Source organism: Cibotium barometz, chromosome 35, assembly GCF_041138505.1.
Source record: "Cibotium barometz isolate CiBa-2024 chromosome 35, ASM4113850v1, whole genome shotgun sequence".
In the NCBI taxonomy this organism is placed as follows: Eukaryota; Viridiplantae; Streptophyta; class Polypodiopsida; order Cyatheales; family Cibotiaceae; genus Cibotium; species Cibotium barometz.
The window spans coordinates 35,251,814-35,263,657 of NC_141080.1; positions in this window are offsets into that span (position 1 = coordinate 35,251,814).

Genomic DNA, 11,844 nt, shown 5'->3' on the forward strand with positions numbered 1-11,844 from the left:
ATCTATTTTCAAATAAAGCATATAAAGAAACAAAAACAAGCAATGTCAAAGTCCTGCGCAACACATTGCATCTACAACTCTCTAGATTGTAGACCATACCTCCATAGTTACCCCACTAGTCTAATATAGTACAACTTGCTTATAAGGCATTGCACTAAAGAGAATGCAAGGCAGAGAGAGAGCTTGAGTTCCTTGCAAGTAAACACACACACACACACACATATAAGAGAGTGCAAGACACAAGAGAGAGATGGATGGCTGAATTTTCTTCTATCTTCTTTTCTTATCTATATCCATATAACTAAAAGATAACAGTCCATACATAAAGGTAAAGTAATCTCTTACAATAACATACAAAATGGTCATCCCATAGTGTAAACCCGATTATATGAGCTGGCGCTATAACTATGCCATAACTCTAGTACTCCAAAGTGGCTATCACACATCATGTCATCCACTGGCGACATCAACCATAATCGCATCAACCATGCCAGTTGCATAAGTGTAAAACTTATCACCCAGGCAGGTCATCAATATCCACCGTAGCACACTGGTTGAGCTCGATATCTTAATACTCCCCCTCGAGCTTAACTCCACACACTGCAGCTTCTAAACTTGTGGAGCTTCTCTGTGCCCAATGCCTTTGTGAAGGTGTTAGCCATCTGATCCTCTGTGCTGACATATACTAGATCTACATCACCTGCTAGAACCTTCTCCCTCATAAAGTGATAGTGCACCTCAACGTGCTTTGTTCTAGCATGGTATACTGGGTTATTGGCCAGCTGTATGCTACTCATGTTGTCACAGTAACTGACAAGTGCTCTATCCACCACGGGCTCACCCATATCACCAAGTAGCTTCTGAAACCAAGCTACCTCACAAGTTGCCATAGCAGCACCCTTGTACTCTATCTATGTACTCGATAAGACAACTATTGGCTGCTTCTTACTGCTCCAAGTCACAATAGCACTTCCAAATGAGAACATAAAACCACTGGTAGATCTCTTGTTTATGACACTACCAACCCAATTAGCATCTGTGTACCCATGTAGTTGTATCTCTATATGAGCCTCATAGAAAAGTCCATAATCAACTGTGGACTTTATGTACCTTAGAATCCATCTAGTCGCATCGAAGTGTGGCTTCCTAGGAGAACATAAAACCACTGGTAGATCTCTTGTTTATGACACTACCAACCCAATTAGCATCTGTGTACCCATGTAGTTGTATCTCTATATGAGCCTCATAGAAAAGTCCATAATCAGCTGTGGACTTTATGTACCTTAGAATCCATCTAGTCGCATCGAAGTGTGGCTTCCTAGGGGCCTGCATAAACTGACTCATAAGTCCAACAACATAGCTCAAGTCTGGTCTAGTAATGGTTATGTAGACAAGCTACACTATGTGCCTGTATGTAGTGGGGTCCCCCAAAACCTCACCTGTATCTACGGAAAGCTTTGTGTTCTGCTCCAACTTACAGTCTATCATACCATACTTGGACGACATGTAATGCCATGAGATGATCTCACCACCTCTATGCCCAATAAATACCGCAGCTCACCCAAATCCTTCATCTTAAACTTCTTCTTCAAAAGTCTCCTGACATCATGTCTGTCAGCATCACTATCACCAATATTAATAAAGATGACAAATAGCATGATCCCTCTATCTCTCTTTTTCACCTAAAGTGAAAATATACATTGGATATCTAAAATCCAATGGTAACAAGATACTCCCCAATCTTGTTTAACCATGCTCTAGGTGCCTGCTTCAAGCCATACAAGGATTTGTGTAACCTGCACACAAATTTGGGTGTGCATCACTCTCATAACCTGGTGGTTGCATCATGTATACTTTTTCTTACAAATCACCATGCCAGAAGGCATTCTTTACATCCATATGATGTAAAGACCAACCTTTTGCTGCCATAGCAATGAAAGCTCTTGCAGTTGCTATTCTTGCAACTAAACTAAATGTCTCTTCATAGTCAATGCCATAAGTCTACATATAGCCTTTGGCAACCAATTTTGCCTTATACCTGCTCAATCACTGAACCATTAATGTTATGCTTGTTGGAAGAAGCTATCTCCTCCTGTTGCCACGTAGCATGGGTATCATCTCATATGTTATGTGAAGGGTTAAAAACCCTTAGTATAAGGGTCAAAATACCCTTAGGCCTCCCACATCCCTTCATCACTCTTTACAGGTGAGTGGGTTGAGGGATCGGCCCTATGGTGGGAGGCTCGGCCAATTTGTGCGCTTACTTGTCGCCATCTCAACTTGGTATCAGAGCTGGTCGCTCTGCTCGCCTTGCTTTGCTCATCATTTGCTCTCACTTGTGTGTACACACTGCTGGGGTGAGCCAAGCCAAGCTCTTTGTTGTAAAGCCTTTGTGCCCAAGCCTTTGAGTCTACTCCACTGTCAAACCCCTGAACCAAGCCATCATACTCATTGCAGCCTCGGCTAAACAAGCCTACTGCTGCTGCCATGGCCAAGCCTTTGAGTCTACTCCACTGTCAAACCCCTGAACCAAGCCATCATACTCATTGCAGCCTCTGTCGCGATTGCCGCCATGGAGCTGAGTTCGACGCGCCAAGGGAGGTGTTGGAAGAAGTCGTCTCCTCCTGCTGTCACGTAGCATGGGTATTATCACATATGTTATGTGAAGGGCTAAAAACCCTTAGTATAAGGATCAAAAGACCCTTAGGCCTCCCACATCCCTCCACCACCCTTGCCGCCATGGAGCTGAGTTCGACGTGCCAGGGGAGGTGTTGGAAGAAGTCGTCTCCTCCTGATGTCACGTAGCATGGGTATTATCCCATATGTTATGTGAAGGGTTAAAAACCCTTAGTATAAGGATCAAAAGACCCTTAGGCCTCCCACATCCCTCCACCACCCTTTATGGGTAAGTGGAGGGATGTGGGTATTATCCCATATGTTATGTGAAGGGCTAAAAACCCTTAGTATAAGGATCAAAAGACCCTTAGGCCTTCCACATCCCTCCACCACCCTTTATGGGTAAGTGGAGGGATGTGGGTATTATCCCATATGTTATGTGAAGGGTTAAAAATCCTTCTACTAAGGGTTAAAAACCCTTATACTAAGGGTTAAAAACCCTTATACTAAGGATCAAAAGACCCTTATACTAAGGGTTAAAAACCCTTAGTATAAGGATCAAAAGACCCTTAGGCCTCCCACATCCCTCCACCACCCTTTATGGGTAAGTGGGTTGAGGGATCGGAGGGCCTTGTGGGAGGCTTGGCCAATTCATGTGCTTACTTGCCATCTCAACTATGCTTGACTTTATACACCCACTAACATCCAATTGACTTCTTTTCCTTAGGCAAAGGCACTAACTCCCATGTTGCATTTGTATCTAATGTAACCATCTCCTCATTCATGGCATCTTTCCATTTCTTATTTCTAAGTGCCTTCTCAAAACAAATGGGCTCCAATTCCTGTATTGTTTTAACCACGTAAGCATATCATGGGATGTATATCCATCATATCTCAACCTGGAAACAGGGTACCTAACCCTCTTAGACTTGTATACACCTGGATCACTGCTAGGTGTCCTCAAAATAGCCCTCGTTCTCCTTACACTAGGAGTAACCACAAATGGAATGCCAAGCTCCTCATCAAGTCTCTGCTCAGAGCCACTAGAGTCACCATCCACATATGAGTGACATGCTGACAGATCAAACACAAAAGGTTGATCTACCTTTTCCTTCTCTTTGCGTGATACATGTGTACCTATATCTGTCCCTCAACCTGCGACCATGGGCTAATATTGGATCCACTGCTAGAGGACTCTCTAGGTCTAAGCTCATGTGATTGCTGTTCTACATGTGGTGTAGTATCAACACTTCTTACATCTGCATCTTCTATTGCCTTTACTGCTGGTGTATACCAGCTACTCAGATAATATCTCTGCTTACTTGCATCTCACGAGTGGTAGGGTTATAACATTTATGACCTTTCTGCTCCATAGCATAACCAATAAATATGCATTTCTCTGCCTTTGGATCCAACTTTGTTCTTACTTCATGAACATGCACATTTCTCTGCCTTTGGATCCAACTTTGTTCTTACTTCATGAACATGCACATATGCAATACACCCAAACACTTTCAAGTGAGACATCCAGTCTTATACCTGTAAACTTTTATTCAAGCGTCATACCATGAACAACTACAGTGGATGTCCTGTTCATAATGTTCACAGTAGCTGCTTTTGCCCAAAAATAATGTGGCATATTCTTTTCAGCCATCAAGGCACGTGCCACTTGTGTAATGTACATGTTTTTTCTTTATGCAACACCATTCTGTTGGTGGAGTGTACCTGCATGTAAACTTTCTCTTGATTCCCTTATTTCTTACGAAATTGTTGAAATCATTGGAGAAATATTCTCCCCCACCATCTGATCTCAAGCACTTTACTTGTGTGCGTTTTTCCTTCTCTACCAAGGCTTTAAGTCTCTAGAAGTGAGAAAACACCTCACTTTTCTCTTTCATGAAGTAAACCCACACCTTCCTAGTGTGGTCATCAATGAATGTAGCATAATACTTGCGGCCTGCAATTGTTGCAGCCTTGGCCGGTCCCCATACATATGAATGTATGACATCTAATGGCCTTGCACACTGACATGCTTTTCATGTGGGAAAGCATGTATGGCTTGCTTACCAAGCTGGCACGCTTCACATACTTTATGCATACCATCAACCTTAAACTTTGGCAAACCTGCAACAATATCTTTGGCCTGCATAGACTTCAGTCGTTGTATATTCACATGAACAATGCGCTTGCGCTTGCGCACCATAAGTCAATATCTGCAATGACACTTGTTCTATGCACAAACATGGTTGCCTTTACTTCAGGCATGTTCACATCCAAAGTAAACATCCTTCCACTTATGTTACCCTTTACAACCAAGAGACACTGGTTTTTGAAGTCTTCCACAAAACATCCTTGAGGATTAAACCTCACTTGCAGACCATGCTCAACCATCTGTCCAATAGAGAACCCTAAATTGAAGGAATGGAATTTTCAAATAAGGAGGATGTTACATTAGGAACTTAATGGAGTCTTCTTGGGCCCTTTAATTTGGACGTTTAGTGAAATGCTTAAAATGCTAATCCATCTTTGACCAAGCCTAGAGGCCTAAAAGCATATATTTGATTTTTCACAAAAATAAAAAAAATAAAAAAAAGGAGATATTCTTAGATCTGGCCACCTAGGTGACTTTAAAGCTTTGTAATGGGCTGTCAGTCAGTTATCATAGCCTGCAGCAACCTTTTCGAACTCCAAACATTCCAAAAATTCGTCACTTTCTTCCCCCCTTTTTTGTGTGTACACCAGATCTCTTTCTCTCTCTAAATCTTCTCTCTAAAATGCCCTGCACTCCTTCTTCATGGAAAAAAGCGTCTTTCTCTACTCCAAAAGCCATAGCTAGCAGATTTGTACTCCTAAATGAGCCTTCTCTCTCCAACCCATAGTAGTAGCCATGGCTTGCACGGAAGAAGCTTACCATGAGCATTCTCTCTACAGTACTTGGTCCTCTCTCCATAGCTAGCAGGTCTGTACTCCTAAATGAGCCTTCTCTCTCCAAACCCACAGTAGTAGCCATGGCTTGCAAGGAAGAAGCTTACTAGGAGCATTCTTTCTACAATACTTGGTTCTCTCTCCAAACCCACAGTAGTAGCCATGACTTGCACAGAAGAACCTTTTCATGATGTATTCTCTCTCTATATTGCTTAGCAGCCATAGCTTGCACTAAGGAAGCTTCCCATGATGCATTGTCTCCTTTGCATTTTCGTCTCACCATTGCCAACCCTCTCTATGTTTCTTTGGCTCCCTTTCTGGCTTCTTTCTCTATCCACAATGCAGCTCTAGAGAAGCAACCCTCATCTCCATTCTTCCCATTATTTTTTGATACCATATCCTGCTCCTTCCACTCCTATTCAACCCAAGCTTACAAGCCTACTTTCTTGTAGATGGCACTACAAGACATCACCAATAACCCAAGCTTACAAGCCTACTTTCTTGTAGATGGCACTACAAGACATCACCAATAAGATCTGCCTTCAGGTTGATTTGGAGACAGAATATGCAACCCTACGCAGTAGGCATGTTGCACCCAATATTTCATACGATCAGCTTCGAATGCAAGGAGCAAAGGCCATTGATCTTTGGATTGATGGAAATCTTTATCCACCAGATCCAATATCTGGTGCCCCTCCACCATTCAAAAGCATTACAAGTTTTCTTAAGTTTGTTGGTGATGGTTTCAATGGGCTTCTTGGCTATTGTAGGAGATTACACATGTTGTGGCTAGATGAGGCAGCTGAAAAGAGGCAAACACAATTTGCCTTCGACCAGCTTCAAGCGGCATCGACTAAGCAGATCAATAGTTTGATGCAGAGGATTAAAGAGCTCTCAGAGGAGCTTGAGGTGCAGAAGAATAATCTAGCGGATCGTGTGCGCACAATAAATCAATTTACTGATAATTATGTTCGTCTTCAACACTCCACTCGTAATCTTCGGCGTCGTGTTCACCATTTCACTCACCTTCCCATTGGATATCACGCAAGGCAAAGAAAACGTAAAGCTGTTGGGTTACTTTCTAAGACAGCAGGCGCATGCAAGAGGCGTAAACAAACAACCAGGTAAAATTTTTTGTAGGAATTATAGCAGCTTTGAGAAGCAATTTTCTCATGGGTGACTCTTGCGATTGTAGGGCTTGTGCAACAGCTATACTAGGATGTAACAACGCTGAGGACAATGTTAATGCCTCCCTTCTTCACCATGTCCTTCAGGAGAAGGATATCATGGAAATGATAACAGGTTCTGGTAATGATAAGCTGCGGGAGACCCTTCGTCAACATTTCTTGAAGGAAATCAAAGAAATTGTCACACCCAAAGAGATGCTTGATATATGTGACTCAGCAGGTATTAGCTAGAAAGGTTATAGAGCAATGTACAGGTCAATCACTTTAGGGTTGCGAGCAAAGGGAGTTATGCAATCCTTGCTTCCAACACTTTATAGCTTACAGATGGCAAAGAAGTGTGCTAATGGTGATATTGCATCCATGTTCGAGGGTGGGTACAAGTGGGTGGAGGATATTATGCCAATGCCAACAATCAAACCCTTTGAATACAATGCATATAACAATGTCTACATTGACATGGAAGTGCTACAAAAAGCAATGATTCAGTACTATGGCCTCACACTTGAAGAGACAGGTGGAAATGCCGTGTTTGTCTTGAAGCTGGATGAATGTCAAGTGGTTAAAGGTCAAATACTGGAGCGTGTTAGTTTAACCTTGATGAGCCGAGCACTTAGAGGAAAGCCTTTAGAGACCCAAGAGTTGGATGCAACTGAAGACAGCAACAATAGGGGTCAAGGGCATAAGCAAGACTACTACGGCATTCAATCAGAGAAGAACATCTGGTGGCAAGCAGCATGGGTCCTCCCAAAAGAGAACCATGATACCTTGAGGTGGTATTTTGAACGGTCTGGCATTCCACATGTTGTCTCTTGTTAGGTCAATGGTCAAAAGCTTGATGTTCCCGGAATAGGCTGCTTTAACGTTGAATGGCACTTGGGTGGTGATCTAAAAACCTTAAAGTGTATGTTGGGTTGTAAAACAGGTGCGAATACTATATTCTCATGTGTTTACTGTTGTCATTCCAAGACAGCAGTAGACTCAAGAGTAAAAGGGAAACAACCTAGCAAAGGCAAAAGTCAAAAACAAGTGGGTGCAAAAAAAGCAATCGTTTTTGATGCTGAACAGAGGAAAGGATCAAAGGTATGGCATAATGGCATATTAAGTTGTGACCTGAGCAAGCCACCTAGTCGTGACCAGGAGGACAATGCTTGGAACCCAATCTTGGAAATTCCACTATGTCAAGTGCATGTGTGCACATTACATGCAAGACTCGGGATTTTGGATAAGCTATTGATGCTTCACATAAACTATGTCTGGAACATGGAGCCCGAAGATCGACGAGAAGAGTCAATACGTGCACTAGAGGGTGTACTTTCCTCTATGGGATTACATGCTGGAGCAGTGGTCTTGACAAAGGACAGAAAATCAAACCCTACACAAGACAACCCTAATAAAATTTGCATGGGTGGATCAAAGGCAAGACACTTGCTATCAAACCACTTGGGTTCTCATAGCCACACTAACTTTGAAATTTGGAAGAAGATATGTGATGTCACAACATATCGAGGAAATGATGCCAGGCTTGGCCTAAAACGTGCACATGTATGGGAGGTGTGTAATAAAATGGTCGATCTTCTAGAGCGACCTCACCTGGATGACCATGGTATTGAGGCACTTAAACAAGCCACTTGTAGATTTACAGAAGAAATGGTCGAGGCATGGGGAGAAACACACATTACTCACTACATGGTAATGTTGTATTTCTTGTGTCCTTGTAGTATGTTCTTCATACTGTTTGTTGACTTTTTGTAATTTTCTATGCAGCATATATTGTATGCACATGGGCCATACTTTCTCGATAGATATGGCTCTTTAGCACTTTGGAGCAATCAAGGCATGGAGAAATCACATTACCACGCAAAGGCATTGTATTTTAAGGGCACTCGCCATGGTGGTGGCAAAGTCAAGAGTAATGCACTCCATGAAATGTTCAACTGGTTCTATCGCGTTCTGGTTGGCAAAAAAAGGCAGAAAACTCGCCGTAATTTGTCTCTTAGGCATCAAATAATGAAAACTGTTAATGCAAGAAGAACTGAAGGATGCAACAGATCAAATGCTAGGGAGAGACTACGGCAGTGGGTAGCAAGCAAGCGTCGGTGTGGTTCCTCATGGGCTTAAACTCTCTGATTATAATCTTTTTGTGTTTTTAAATTTTCTAAAAGTTTTAAAAAATTATATTTATAGACATATTTAAGTCATTTTTCATTTATAGCCACCACATTTCAATTTCTTCTTTGTGCTCTACTCTCTCTTGCCCTCCCACTATCTCTTGCACTCATACATACCTAGGCCATGCCAGAAGAACAGGAGCAAGACTTGCGGTTTTTCGATCAACTCGGCCCACTACCTGCTACACAGCAAAAAGGACAAGTCTACCTATCGTAACAAAGCAAGAGGCAAAGGAGATGAGAGAAGAAGAGCGCAGGAAGGAGGCCGAAGAAGCGCAACGCAGGAAGGAAGTTGAAGAAGCAGAGCCTAGTAGAGAAGCAGAAGAAGAGCGGCGTCGAAAAGAAGCCGAGGAAGGTCAAGGGCAACCACCGGAGATTGTTATTGAGGCCGACACCCTAGAACAGCTAGAGGTTATCTTACAGAACAGGGAGGTCAAGCTCTTGTCCTATGGCATCACGAAAGATACCATTGACAAAGAGTTTGCTCTTGTGAGGGTAGCTTGGGAGACAGAAATGCAAAAGAGACAGCAGCCCAAAGAGGACGCAAGGAGGGCAAGCCAAGCACAGCCACAAGCAGCCACAACATCCAGACGTCCAGTCAAGAAGTGTGGTAAAAGAATGGAGGGCAAGTTTCGGGACCAACAAGAAGAGGAAGAGCGTGCACAAAAGAAAAAGAAGTTCAGGTCTGAACGACCACCATGGGAGAATCAAAGACCACCACCGCCTCCACCAGTTACAAAGAAGAAGAGAAAATGGAGGCCAGGGATAGTCGCGCTACAAGAGATTAGGAAATATCAGAAAAGCACAGATCTTCTCATCCCCAAGGCACCATTCTCTCGACTGGTGAGAGAAACAATGGAAAAATATTCTGACAGGGTTGACCGCATACAGAGCACAGCTTTTGAAGCTCTTCAAGAAGCTGCTGAAGATATTGTAGTTTCTGTTTTTGAAGACTCAGTGCTGGCTATGGTACATGCCAAGAGAGTTACTTTGAAGCCTGTAGATATGTTCCTAGCCCTACGTCTACGTTTAGAGCGTAGCCTTCTACCTCAATAGGCTAACCCACTTTGTAATTCTCCCTACAAAATTTTGTAATGTTCCCAAATTCCTTTGTAGCATTTTCACACATTAATGAAAGCTTTTTGAGTTGTGTTACATTCTTTGTTGAGTCCATTTTTTTTTGTATGCTCAGTGCCAATGAACATTTCATTTAAAAAATATAAAAGCACTATACACACAAGAAAAAACACACACAAACACACACACACACACACACACACACACACACATATATATATACACACACAAACATATATACACACATATATATATACATATACAAATATATATACATATACACATATATATATATATATATATATATGTACACACACACACACACATATATATATTTTTATATATACAAAAAAGGTAGATCCTATAAAGTCACCTAGAGACCCTTATAGAGTGCCTTATGAGCCTCAAGGCCAAAAAAATAAAAAAAATAAAAAAAAATGCCATGTGCGCTACGGCGCGTTAATCGCTAGTTTGACTAGGTCAAAATGTCGATTTACGCGCCGTAGCGCACATGGCATTTTTTTTATTTTTTTTGATATCTTTGGTCTGGTGAGGCTCATAAAACCCTTTAGGTGCCCTAACAACCCCAAAATCTTATATATTTATATAAGATATTATATATATTTATATATATCTTATAATAGCCTTAAAATCTTATAATATCTTATGTCATATATATATATATATCCTATATATCTTATATATATATAGGTACACACACACACACACACACACATATATATATATGTATATATATACATATATGTACATATATATATACATATATGTGAGTATGTATACATCTATAAATACAACATTTTTTCATACCGCTCTAACCCAATCTCGATTACTTTTTTTAATCACGATCTCATTTAAAATGAATCCTAAACAATATTTTCTATGAACACATGAACAAAATCTTAAAATTGCGAGGCTTGAAATGGTATATCACAAGTACGCCAGGAAAAATCACAACTTACAATGCACAACAAAAATTTTTTATTAAACTTGGAAGAGAAGTTTGCATTACATCTTTTTAATAAGCTCTTGGAAGAGCTCAGGAGAGAGAGTTCTAGAGGCTGGTTTCTGGCCTAAGCTTTGGAATATATCACTCGGCTCATTGATTCCTTGAGCCTGAGAAAGGACACAATGGCCTAAAACTGAGCCGGGATGCTTGCCCGTAAAGCAATACAAGGTAGCTTCCCTAGCTACCAAAATACATTTATTTATGTTCGAGGCTAAGGGGTTCTCCGATAAGACTGCACTAAGTGCTTTACATTTTAGGAGCTCGGCATAGGCGATCGCTGCATAGTCTAAATGAAAAACCCACACTATGTCGGCTCTAAGGGTAGGTATGTAGTGCCAAAGAGATGCATCTCGACCCTCTGACTTTGGCCGCGTTCCTCCTACGTGCATAGCAAACTTGTCGGCTCTGAGGGCAGGTATGTAGTGCCAAAGAGATGCATCTCGACCCTCTGACTTTGGCCGCGTTCCTCCTATGCGCATAGCAAACTTGTCCACTTCAAAAGCAGTCTGTCAACATGTCAATATAGAAGTTAGGAAGCGTGAAATGATACAACTAAAAATAATTTGCTTTACAACTAAGAAGTTAGGACATACCTCAGTTGCATCGTCACTTGCAACTAGTTGCTCATTTGTCAAGTTTATGCTTCCTTGGTCTTGAGCATCATCAGCAACCAAGGGCATGTGTGGTTCAAAGGTAGCTACGCTCTCATAGAATTGCACATCTTGCTTTATTTCAACGAGCGCCTTGGCCACTACAACTTCCAAGGTACTGCTACCAATATCGTATGCAAGCGCTTTTGTGAGGTTGTCATCTTCAAAAGAGATTTTCACTTTTCCTTTGTCTT